The 13376-nt window shown below is 41.9% G+C and overlaps 1 long non-coding RNA gene across 1 annotated transcript; it reads right to left on the bottom strand.

The window, feature by feature from the left end:
• Positions 1–10079: 10079 nt before the first annotated feature.
• LOC115138882 (uncharacterized) lies at positions 10080–11728 on the bottom strand. Its single transcript, XR_003865011.1, has 3 exons — positions 11541–11728; positions 10871–11024; positions 10080–10217 (listed from the first exon to the last, which is right to left on the bottom strand). It is a non-coding gene; the product is annotated as an uncharacterized LOC115138882 (long non-coding RNA).
• Between the last annotated feature and the right edge of the window lie 1648 nt (positions 11729–13376).

The raw sequence follows: 13376 nt of genomic DNA, 5'->3' as shown, positions 1-13376 counted from the left end.
TGACATGGCCTCCACAATCACCCGACCTCAACCCAATTGAGATGTTTGGGAATAGTTGGACCACAGCTGGTTGAGAGAATGCCAAGAGTGTACAAAGCTGTCATCAAGGCAAAGGGTGGCTACTTTGAAGAATCTGAAATATAAAATATTTTGTGATTTGTTTAACTACATTATTCCATATGTGTTATTTCATTGTTTTGTTGTCTTCACTAATATTCTACAATGTAGAAAATAGTAAAAATAAAGAAAAACCCTTGAATAAGTAGGTGTGTCCAAACTTTTGACTGGTACTGTGTTTAAGAGTAATATTATATTATAAACTCAGCAAGAAAAGAAACGTCCTCTCACTGTCATCTTCATTTATTTGCAGCAAACTTAACATGTGTAAATATTTGTATGGACATAACAATATTCAACAACTCAGACATAAACTGAACAAATTCCACAGACATGTAACAAACAGAAATGTAATATTGTGTCCCTGAACAAAGGGGGGGGTCAAAAGTAACAGTCAGTATCTGGTGTGGCCACCAGCTGCATTACGTTCTGCAGTGCTTCTCCTCCTCATGGACTGCACCAGATTTGCAAGTTCTTGCTGTGAGATGTTACCCCATTCTTCCACAAAGGCACCTGCAAGTTCCCAGACATTTCTGGGGGGAATAGCCCTCACCCTCCGATCCAACAGGTCTCAGACGTGCTCAATGGGATTAAGATCCGGGCTCTTTGCTAGCCATGGCAGAACACTGACATTCCTGTCTTGCAGGAAATCACGCACAGCATGAACAGTATGGCTGGTGGCATTGTCACGCTGGAGGGTCATGTCAAGATGAGCCTACAGGAAGGGTAACCACATGAGGGAGGAGGATGTCTTCCCTGTAACGCACAGCATTGAGATTGCCTGCAATGACAACAAACTCAGTCCGATGATGCTGTGACACACCGCCCCAGACCATAACGGACCCTCCACCTCCAAATTGATCCCGCTCCAGAGTACAGGCCTCAACGCTCATTCCTTCCACGTTAAACGCGAATCCAACCATCACCCTTGGTGAGACAAAACCACGACTCGTCAGTGAAGAGGACATTTTGCCAGTTCTGTCTGGTCCGGCGACGGTGGGTTTGTGCCCATAGGCGACGTTGTTGCCGGTGATGTCTGGTGAGGACCTGCCTTACAACAGGCCTACAAGCCCTCAGTCCAGCCTTTCTCAGCCTATTGCGGACAGTCTAGGCACTGATGGAGGGATTGTGCATTCCTGGTGTAACTCAGGCAGTTGTTACCATCCTGTACCTGTCCCGCAGGTGTGATGTTCTGTTGTACCGATCCTGTGCAGGTGTTATTACACGTGGTCTGCCACTGCGAGGACGATCAGCTGTCCATCCTGTCTCCCTGTAGCGCTGTCTTAGGTGTCTCACAGTATGGACATTGCAATTTATTGCCCTGGCCACATCTGCAGTCCTTATGCCTCCTTGCAGCATGCCTAAGGCACGTACACACAGATGAGCAGGGACCCTGGGTATCTTTCTTTTGGTGTTTTTCAGAGTCAGTAGAAAGGCCTCTTTAGTGTCCTAAGTTTTCATAACTGTGACCTTAATTGCCTACCGTCTGTAAGCTGTTAGTGTCTTAACGAGCGTTTCACAGGTGCATGTTCATTAATTGTTTATGGTTAATTGAACAAGCATGAGAAACAGTGTTTAAACCCTTTACAATGAAATATCTGTGAAGTTATTTGGATTTTTATGAATTATCTTTGAAAGACAGAGTCCTGAAAAAGGGATGTTTCTTTTTTTCTGAGTTTATAAGATTTATCTGGCTTTGTAAATTTCTAACTAATTCCACAATTAAAGGTTTTCCTCATCAATCTACACACAATACCCCATAATGACAAAGCAAAAGTTTTTTTGAATATTTTACAAATGTATCAACATTTTACAAATGTATCTATTGATCATCCATGTTTCTACAACTTGGTTGGAGTCCACCTGTGGTAAATTCAATTAATTGGACATTATTTGGACAGCACACAACTGCCTATATAAGGTCCCACAGTTGACAGTGCATGTCAGAAAAAAACCAAGCCATGAGGTCGAAGGAGTTGTCCTTAGAGCTCAGAGACAGGATTGTGTTGAAGCACAGATCTGTGGAAGGGTACCAAAACAATTCTGCAGCATTGAAGGTCCCCAAGAAGGCCTCCGTTATTCTTAAATGGAAGAAGTTTGGAACCACCAAGACTCTTCCTACAGCTGGCCGCCTGGTCAAACTGAGCAATCAGGGGAGAAGGGCCTTGGTCAGGGAGGTGATCAAGAACCCGATGGTCACTCTGACAGAGCTCCTCTGTGGAGGTGGGAGAACCTTCTGAATTGACAAACAGCTCTACAGCACTCCAACAATCAGGGCTTTATGGTAGTGGCCAGACGGAAGCCTCTCCTCAGTAAAAATGCACATGACAGCCCGCTTAGAGTTTGCCAAAAGGCACCTAAAGGACTCTCAGACCATGAGAAACAAGATTCTCTGGTCTGATGAAACCAAGATTAAACTATTTTGCCTGAACGCTAAACATCATGTCTGGAGGAAACCTGGCACCATCCCTATGGTGAAGCATGGTGGTGAGAGCATCATGCTGTGGGGATGTTTTTCAGTGGCAGTGACTGGGCAACTAGTCAGGATCGAGGGAAAGATGAACGCAGCAAAGTAATACAAATACTTGTTCTCCCCACTGTATGTAAATGTCATATCCGTTGTTTTTTTTAAATACATTTGCAAACATTCCTAAACCTGTTTTGTCTTGATGGGGTATTGTGTGTAGATTGATGAGGGAAAAAATATTTAATACATGTTAGAATAAGTCTGTAACGTAACAAAATATGGAGAAAGTCAAGGGTTCTGAAAACTTTCTGAATGAACTGTAGATATTGCACATTACATGAGAGAGAATCACCAAATGGTGCCGCAAAGTATTGACAAAGTAGTGTGGGGTTGCACCTCCATCACTTGGTCATTGCCATTGTTGTCAACGTTCCACAGACGCACCAGCCACATTGATGCATTGAAGTAGAATGGCGGCTAATGACTTTGAATTGTACCTAATTAATGTTTCAACCAGTGATGTAGTTGAGTCACTAAACCTTGAGTCTGAATCGAGTCCCAAGTCCCTTGTGCTCGAGTCCGAGTCCAAGTCTGAGTCACCAATGGTCGAGTCATGAGTCCCTTCGGCTGAAGTCCGAGTCCCAGTGCTCGAGTCCATGTCCAAGAGATCAAGTCAGAGTCACTGGGTCCACATGAACTGAAAATAAAGTTATTTACCCAGTCAGATATAGCGTAGTGGAAAGATACATTTACTAAATCAATTGTTTGCTATTCCTTTTCCTTTCTTTCTGTGCCACCAAATGTTTGCATACAGGCTACTAGTAGTTTTACCAGGGCCACATTCAGTTGAAAAACGTTCTTCAGATTGAAATTCTATGAATAGAACGTTATTTCTTATTCCACATGTCAGAGAGGCATGTTTGTTTAACATGGCATATTTATATCTGAACTTTCCAAAATGTTGTGTCCTGCTGAACGCGACCCAGGTTATTAGCTATAGCTAGCCAATGAGTTAACGTGATGGAACAAGTTGTCACCTAAACAAATGGTTAATGGTCCGTTACTCAAATAGCCTGATTTTAGAACTGCCCGCGATATGCTTTATGGATGTAAAATGCAGTCTGCCAATGTACGATAGAAAGAAAAAAACGTAGGACTGGTATTTTGGGTCATGTCATTTGAATGGTAGAATCAAGCATTTTGATTTGGCAAAAGTGGGAGAGTTGAGCGAGATAACATTTACATTTAAGTCATTTAGCAGACGCTCTTATCCAGAGCGACTTACAAATTGGTGCTTTCACCTTATGACATCCAGTGGAACAGCCACTTTACAATAGTGCATCTAGGTCTTTTAAGGTGGGGGGGGTGAGAAGGATTACTTTATCCTATCCTAGGTATTCCTTAAAGAGGTGGGGTTTCAGGTGTCTCCGGAAGGTGGTGATTGACTCCGCTGTCCTGGCGTCGTGAGGGAGTTTGTTCCACCATTGGGGGGCCAGAGCAGCGAACAGTTTTGACTGGGCTGAGCGGGAACTGTACTTCCTCAGTGGTAGGGAGGCGAGCAGGCCAGAGGTGGATGAACGCAGTGCCCTTGTTTGGGTGTAGGGCCTGATCAGAGCCTGGAGGTACTGAGGTGCCGTTCCCCTCACAGCTCCGTAGGCAAGCACCATGGTCTTGTAGCGGATGCGAGCTTCAACTGGAAGCCAGTGGAGAGAGCGGAGGAGCGGGGTGACGTGAGAGAACTTGGGAAGGTTGAACACCAGACGGGCTGCGGCGTTCTGGATGAGTTGTAGGGGTTTAATGGCACAGGCAGGGAGCCCAGCCAACAGTGAGTTGCAGTAATCCAGACGGGAGATGACAAGTGCCTGGATTAGGACCTGCGCCGCTTCCTGCGTGAGGCAGGGTCGTACTCTGCGGATGTTGTAGAGCATGAACCTACAGGAACGGGCCACCGCCTTGATGTTATTTGAGAACGACAGGGTGTTGTCCAGGATCACGCCAAGGTTCTTAGCGCTCTGGGAGGAGGACACAATGGAGTTGTCAACCGTGATGGCGAGATCATGGAACGGGCAGTCCTTCCCGGGAGGAAGAGCAGCTCCGTCTTGCCGAGGTTCAGCTTGAGGTGATGATCCGTCATCCACACTGATATGTCTGCCAGACATGCAGAGATGCGATTCGCCACCTGGTCGTCAGAAGGGGGAAAGGAGAAGATTAATTGTGTGTCGTCTGCATAGCAATGATAGGAGAGACCATGTGAGGTTATGACAGAGCCAAGTGACTTGGTGTATAGCGAGAATAGGAGAGGGCCTAGAACAGAGCCCTGGGGGACACTAGTGGTGAGAGCACGTGGTGAGGAGACGGATTCTCGCCACGCCACCTGGTAGGAGCGACCTGTCAGGTAGGACGCAATCCAAGCGTGGGCCGCGCCGGAGATGCCCAACTCGGAGAGGGTGGAGAGGAGGATCTGATGGTTCACAGTATCGAAGGCAGCCGATAGGTCTAGAAGGATGAGAGCAGAGGAGAGAGAGTTAGCTTTAGCAGTGCGGAGCGCCTCCGTGATACAGAGAAGAGCAGTCTCAGTTGAATGACTAGTCTTGAAACCTGACTGATTTGGATCAAGAAGGTAATTCTGAGAGAGATAGCGGGAGAGCTGGCCAAGGACGGCACGTTCAAGAGTTTTGGAGAGAAAAGAAAGAAGGGATACTGGTCTGTAGTTGTTGACATCGGAGGGATCGAGTGTAGGTTTTTTCAGAAGGGGTGCAACTCTCGCTCTCTTGAAGACAGGAGGGACGTAGCCAGCGGTCAGGGATGAGTTGATGAGCGAGGTGAGGTAAGGGAGAAGGTCACCGGAGATGGTCTGGAGAAGAGAGGAGGGGATAGGGTCAAGCGGGCAGGTTGTTGGGCGGCCGGCCGTCACAAGACGCGAGATATAACATTCAAAGATAGACATATTCTCTATAACCTGCTCAAGGGAGAAACAAACATTGCTAGACTTTTGTTGTACTATTAAACATAATGCTGCTATTGTTTTTATTTTGAAATAAAATCAATCAAATTTGATTTGTCACATGCTTTGTAAACAGGTGTAGACAAACAGTGAAATGCTTACTACTGCCCTTCCCAAAAATGCAGAGGGGACATTTAAATAATAGATGTGCAGGTGTATGAGGTAATTCAGGTAGATATGTACATATAGGTAGGGATAAAGTGATAACAACCGGATAGATTATGAAACGTAACAGCAGCTTACGTGATGAGTCAAAAACGTTAGTGCAAAAAGGGTCCATGTAGATAGTCCGGGTAGCTATTGCTTAACTATTGAACTATTTAGCAGTCTCATGGCTTGTGGGTAGAAGCTGTTCAGAGTCCTGTTGGTTCCAGACTTGGTGCATCACACAGCATCTTGTGTTTCTCAACCAGGCCAAGGGTTGCTAACTAAAAGGCTGGTGGTGTAGCAAGAGTTGCCTGCACAACGTTATAATTGGAGGCTGAGCCAGAGCAAAGCTTCTCTTCCTGTTTGCCCACACCAGTCGCTTGCGTCCCTGCAGCTCACCAGCTGATGTAGGCTGTGTTTACCGGACACATCCTTCAGGCTGCTGAGCAGAACTGAAAAGCTCTCAATTTCCCCAAAAAACTATTGTCCAGTCCACCTAGTAGTCAGATTTTAGTCAGAGATAATTTTGTCTCCTCTTGTCTTAGTCAACTGAAACCATTTTTTTTGGTTTAGTTACAGTTTCTTTCTGTGTCTATATAGCTAGTTATAGTCTGGTCAATTGCCAATGACAAATAGGTGTTTGACGATTATTTTAGTCACTATTTTTGATGATGAAATTAATACTGCAGTGTAATGATCTTTGCCTAGGTAGGCATGTTAGGATCTAATGTCATTTGGTTATTAGTGGATGCTTGATAATAAACTTTGTCATATTAATCATGAATAAAAATGTCAAAAGGCTAAAAAGCAAGACATTTGTAAAAATGTGCTTGAAATGTCAGTGATAACTACATTGGACTAAGAATAGGTCACACATTTTTTATTAAAAGAAGAATCTGATTTAATTTGTTGACAACAATCCGTATTATGCAATATACATGTGTCAAACCACATTTCACGCCTCAAGAGGTCAATTAATCAATATTCATACTAAACTTCTTCCACAGTAGTAATAGAAATAGGGCAACTAGCATCCTGAGTTAACTCCCCCCCCCCCCCCCTCGTAACTTCGTATTAAGACCACAAATGTGACCGAATTATTTCCCCAAAACCTTCCCTGGTTGCCACTGCTGTTGCTCAACAGAAATGTCCTCTGTGTCATCACAACTTTTGGAGATATTTAAACAAAAGATTTTGTGGAAAGATGATCAAATTTTTTGACATTTAAAAAAAGTTCAAAGTTTCAAATCAAGTTTTATTGCTCACATACACATGGTTAGCAGATGTTATTGTGAGTGTAGGGAAATGCTTATGTTTCTAGATCCGACAGTGCAGCAGTATCTAACAGGTAATATCTAACAATTCCACAACCAAACCTAATACACACAATCTAGTAAAGGAATGGGATGAGAATATATGAGTATGGATGAGCAATAGATGCAATAGATAGTAAAGAATAGAGAGTGAAGGATACAGTATACAGTATATACATATGAGATGTATCAAGGCACAAGGCGAGACCCAGATGTAGACACACGAGGCAGGTGGTTGGAGTCTTACAATGTTTATTAATCCAAAGGGGTAGGCAAGAGAATGGTTGTGGACAGGCAAAAAGGTCAAACCCAGATCAGAGTCCAGGAGGTACAGAGTGGCAGACAGGCTCGTGGTCAACGCAGGCAGAATGATCAGGCAGGGAGGACTAGAAAAAGGAGAATGCAAAAAGCAGGAGAACGGGGAAACCGCTGGTTGACTTGGAAACATACAAGACGAATTGGCACAGAAAGACAGGAAACACAGGGATAAATACAGTGGTGAAAACAAGCGACACCTGGAGGGGGTGGCGACAATAACGAGGACAGGTGAAACAGATCAGGGTGTGACAAGATGAGTAATGCGAGATATGTAAACATTCTTAAAGTGTCATTATTAAAGTGACTAGTGTTCCATTTATTAAAGTGGCCAATGATATCAAGTCTATAGGTAGGTAGCCGCCTCTCTATGCTAGTGGTGGCTGTTTAACAAGCTCTTTTTCAATCTCTCTGTCCCAGCGTTGATGCACCTGTACTGACCTCGCCTTCTGGATGGATGCGGGGTGAACAGGTACTCGCTCGGGTGGTTATTGTCCTTGATTACCTTTTTTCGCTTAAACATGACCTTCATTCACATACCATTTTTCCCCAAACGTTGCTTTTTTTGTGTCAGCAATTAGACATGGTTTTTAGGTGGAGCTAGTTACCCCTTAGTACTCTACCGCACTTAGTCAGATATTATCTCAAAGTGTTGCCTGAACATGTGGGAAACATGGTGGAAGAACCAAGATCATTTGGTATTTAAGAAATCCATTTTGGGGAACATCTGAAGTTCAGAGTTCTGACTGGGAAATGTTTAATTTCCCAAGTCTCAATTACAAGTGGGAAAAATGTTGTTGCCTGAGTTGCCAAGTTGTGACGTCTCACCACTGACCTTTCACATTTTTAATCAACAGATGACAACAAATCAGTTTTCGACAATTACAAACTTATCAATGTGGACAGTGTAGCTAGTGTGACCATATTGTCAAGCTAACTAAGTGTATTATTAGCAACATTTAATATATCAAATTTTATTTGTTGAAGAATTGGTCCGACGTCAAAAGCATGTGAGCACAGTCATGTCTGACTTACCACTTCACACTTCACACCCTTAAGGAAAAACCACATGAATTTCACATGATCTTATGTGAAGTTGATGTGATAACCAGTGGTGGAAAAAGTACGCAAGTGTCATAATTGAGTTAAAGTAAAGATACCTTAATAGAAAACGACTCAAGTGAAAGTCACCCAGTAAAATACTACTTACGTAAAAGTCTAAAAGTATTTGCTTTTAAATTTACTCAAGTATCAAAAGAAAATGGAATTGCTAAAAAAGTTCAACTATTAATTTCACATTCCTTATAGGGGCACAGTCCAATACAAAGACACTAATTTACAAACAAAGCATTTCTGTTTAGTGAGTCCGCCAGATCAGAGGCAGTAGTGATGACCAGGGATGTTCTCTTGATAAGTGTGCGAATTGGACCATTTGTATGGAGTTAAAAAGTACATTCTTTTCTTTAGGAATGTAGTGAAGTAAAAGTTGGCAAAAATATAAATACTAAAGAAAGGTACAACTTAGTACTTAACACCACTGGTGATAACATGAAAACATGTAAAAGCAACACTTGAGAACATGAAATTGCACATGTGAATATATGATCTCTTGAAATACAGTGCCTTGCATAAGTATTCACCCCCTTAGACTTTTTCACAATGTATTTGAAAGTCATTTGAAAGTATTTCCCACATGTGAACAACTGATGCGTCTCTTTTGTTTTCACATGTGAACATTTCAGCTCAACATGTGAAAACAATTATTTCACATGTGAAAATGAAATGCAAGGGAATTCATTAAATTGTGTGTGGGGGGGGGGGTGATGGCATTACCCTTTTGCTGCAAAACAGCAAGTGAGAGACAAATGATAAGCGCTCATTTAAGTTTTATGCCCATTGGTGAGAAAGAGAGCAAGGAGATTATTGATCTGCAATGCCAAGCATATCGCCCACCTCATTTAAAAAAGATTTGTCACGCAATTAAGATGAAATCAAAGCAATGTTGACCGTTCAAAATGGGTCATCTTGAATTGTGTTGGCGTTTGGGCAAGGCATTTTGGTAAAACAATTACATCATTTAAACGTATTTTGGAACATCCTCCCATTCTAAATCAACTAATGTGGCAGTTTAATGAGATAATGTTTTCCATTATGATAACATTATGCCACCTGGAGTAGTAACTCCAATGATGGTAACACACATGCCTAAATCTAAGGTCATTAATATAAAAAAAAAGACTAAACTGTCTTTAATAAATTAAAATATGCTTACATTTGACATGATCACCTAGTACTGACTTTCCAATATGACCTCAACTGGAATTTGAACTCACTATCTCTGGATTTTGGGTATGCTGAAATTCTGCTGCACCACAAGTTCTGTAGCATTCTCAGATGTCCCCTACACATTCATTACCAATAATACATCTCTGCGCTGCTTTTGTAGTTATCAGTTAAAATGATTATTCGCCCATCATTGATTTAATTTTCTTACTTCAGAAATCTGAGAATTTTTTGTATAGTTGTGTAATGTTGGTGTGGGATATCATTATGTTTTTATGTTACTCCTTATTTCCTATGATAAATATAATCGTATTATACAAAGATAAAATGTACTTTGAAGTCCTGCATATGACAAGAGAACACAGCAGAACGGTGAGGAACAGTAGGCCTAGTACTTCAACTGGGGAGAGGCTTAATTGACAGAACAACAGAGTGAATGTAAAGGTGAAAGTTTTATTAAAATATTGAAACATCCCGGAATGGATGTAGGCTAGGTTCTGGTGACGGGACCTTCAGCTGGTGGCGGTGGGGAAATGGAGGACTGACGGCGCATGGTGGCACTATCCTTTTGCTGCAAAACAGCAAGTGAGAAACAAAGGGTAAGCATTCATTTAAATACATCACATGTTGTATGCCCATTGGTGAGAAAGAGAGCAAGGTGGTTATTGATCTGCTATGCCAATTGATATATTAGGAATCCTGGTGGAATTACGTTATTATACTGTGACTCATTGGCTAAAAGGATAAGTAAATCGCTCTCTGCTGTTTAGACTTGACCAGATCTTACAACACCTGGATATATATTTTAATCTGTATTTTAATCGGTGCTCAAGCGGTGTATTTGATCTGCGCATGCTGAGCGAGCATCCCTCTTTAGTACCAGTGAAGTGAGTTCGGATCAACTGAATGTATGCATTTTAGAAGTCGTTTTCACATAGGCCTACAAACGCTTCCCAAAAATAACATGGTGCTGTGGTAGAAGGTTTACTTTGATTGGCGATTCTCGGCATTTATCAGTGCAATTTCAGATGTGTCCATGCAAATACTATTATTAGGGGAAATGGTTCTTGCAAAGCATATCAACGTTTTAATCGAATATTATATTAATCTGACTATCTGGAATAATAGCATTATTGTGTGCTGTAACCGTACGCAATTCTAGGCTACTACTGAACCAAAGTTTATGTAAGAGACATTCTGAACATCCTTTCAGATTCAACTTACGCTACACTTCATTGGGATGTCATGATCAGCCAGTCATGTCCCCCAGGCAAGATCAGCACTTGCATAATGATAGACTGATTCTGTATCCCATAGTGGCCGAGCCCGTATGAGTCTTCCAGCTGTTTGTTGGTGAAGATCAGCCGCATTTCCACCGCTAAAAAAAGCCAGTTCAGGGTATAATGTTTATTGTCACAAATCAGGATATTGGTGGCAAATGATCTTCTCATTAGATTATTCTTGTACTTTTCTTCTTCGTAATGCATTCAATTTAATTTATATTTTCTGTTATTTTCTATGACATGTTTACATCTGAGTGAAATGTCTTGCCTACTTTACACTACATTTTTGTCAGAGGACTTTCCCAACTGTGACGATGTTATCAGTATATGTAGGCTACACTGTAGGCATTTTTTCCATTTTATCAGTCATTCTTCAGTTGACCACCTGGAAGTCTTGTTCATGTCTATACTGGAGCTAGACAGATGCAATTGTTGTGTTACAAAGTTAAAGTAAACAAGCCTAATATCCTGACAATATCTTCCCAAAAATATTTTGCGGTCAGACAAATTAAGTGGTGAATAGTGATTGCTAATCTGCTACTATGCATTAGGCCTAGTTTACAAGTAACCAAACATAGTATACAAAGTATGTTTATATTCTACCTCCATACCTTTGGTTGTCGGGTATTTATCAGCAATTTTCTTCTTCAGTTGTTTTACAGTCATACTTTTCATCTCTTCTTCTGTATTACCTACATTGTATGCTGTTCTGTCCTTTTTAATACCTATCACTATGACCTGGTAGAGCATTGTGCTGAATATGCCTGCGAGTTTCTGAAGTGTATGAGGCTGTGGTAGCGTTATTTATTGTCCGACCAAATGTAGCCTATGGGTGTGTTTTGTAAAAGCTAGATGCTTTCACTTTCTTATTTTTATTCAGCTATATGCTATATGCCTAGCTATGTGTGTTTCTAACTTGTTCTTGGTCATTCTTATAGCATGGCAGATGAGAAGACTGAAAACACATGGTTGAAAAAGCATTACTGGTGCAGTGGAGCTTGTTTTTACTTTTTGATTGTTCAATTAATAACTAACATTTGGCCTACATTGAACATCATAGAAACCAATAGCTATTTCCACAAGCTGAATTTGCCATATTATCTATTTTTTATGCATTAACTCCGAGTGGTTAGCGGGTTAATTCTGTGTGGTTACATAGTTAAAACTGAAACAACCCAAAGGGTCAAGTTTAGTTATTCATTCAGGCTAATTTCCATGGCATGTGAAGATGTTAATGGATGCATTTGCTCCATTGGTTTTGTTGGTAGGCCTCTCTGATACTATCCTCAAAAAGCCACGGTAGCCTATACTTGGCCACACAATTTGAACTTTAAAGTGGCATACAGTGCTATGTCCACAGTAAACACATGGCGAAAGTTGCACAGAATGTTCACAGTGTTCAAGTTTCTGCTCACAAGACTTGTAATTGACTCATTGCCAAACAGGTTTAATATGGGCTATGATGGGACTAGGGTTTTTATAATCAGGTCACACGTTTTAAAAAACTGTTGGAAAAACTCCTGGCTTTGGGGAGGATGACAGCCTTGTCAAACTGCAGCAACCTTGTACTTGTTCATATGAATTATATTTTAAAGAAGGGGTTCGCTATACACAGACAGCAACGTGATTGGACAATAAAACTCACAGGGCTGAGCTTGCTTTATGCAGGTTGCATCATGTAGTCGTGCCCTATGCAACTGTAGCCCTAATTAAAAATGAACTCAAAGTCTGTCAGCTGTAGTGTTTATGGATTAATTCCAGTTAATTTCACATTAGGGACAGATCGGAATTACCTGGGGGGTGTCTGAAAAAGGCTAACTAGCAATCATACCACACATAAAATATATCTATCCCTACTCCTCCGATGCCAGGTATATTAACCCATAGCCCTCCTTCATTCATATCCATGCCTGGAAAATATGACTTTTCAACTGAGAAATGTCAGGGATTTCTGATGTAATGCAGCAAATACATTGAGCACAACCCCACAAACTTCGCCACAGAGAAGAGCAGGGTGGATTTGGTTGTCTCTACTCACAGGCAAAGCCCTGGATTGGGCCACCGCCATATGGACTGCCAACAGAACTTGGATCCGAGAACCATTTCCACAACCTCTTCAAATAGGTATTCGGTCACTCTCCTTCCGGTCGTCCAATAGGAGACCTCCTCATATAACTTCAACAAGGACGCAATTCAGCTGCCAAGTATGCCGTCAAGTTGGGCTGCAGGGAGTGGATGAAGTGAGGCTGCTTTACTTACTGTCTACCGAAGAGGGCTCAACAGGGAATTTCAGGCGGAGCTGGCCTGTAGAGGTGAATTTCAGGATTTAAATCAATACATTCATATGTCCATCTCCATCGACCACCTTATTGCTGACCGCCGAAGGTCTCTGCCAACCAGGAACCCGAAACCTTCTCTTTCCATGATTTTGTCATCCCGTCCAAGTC

The sequence above is a fragment of the Oncorhynchus nerka genome, linkage group LG12 (genome assembly GCF_034236695.1).
Source record: "Oncorhynchus nerka isolate Pitt River linkage group LG12, Oner_Uvic_2.0, whole genome shotgun sequence".
Taxonomy (NCBI): Eukaryota; Metazoa; Chordata; class Actinopteri; order Salmoniformes; family Salmonidae; genus Oncorhynchus; species Oncorhynchus nerka.
The sequence above is the reverse complement of the archived record's forward strand: the minus strand, read 5'-3'. Positions and strand labels throughout refer to the sequence as shown.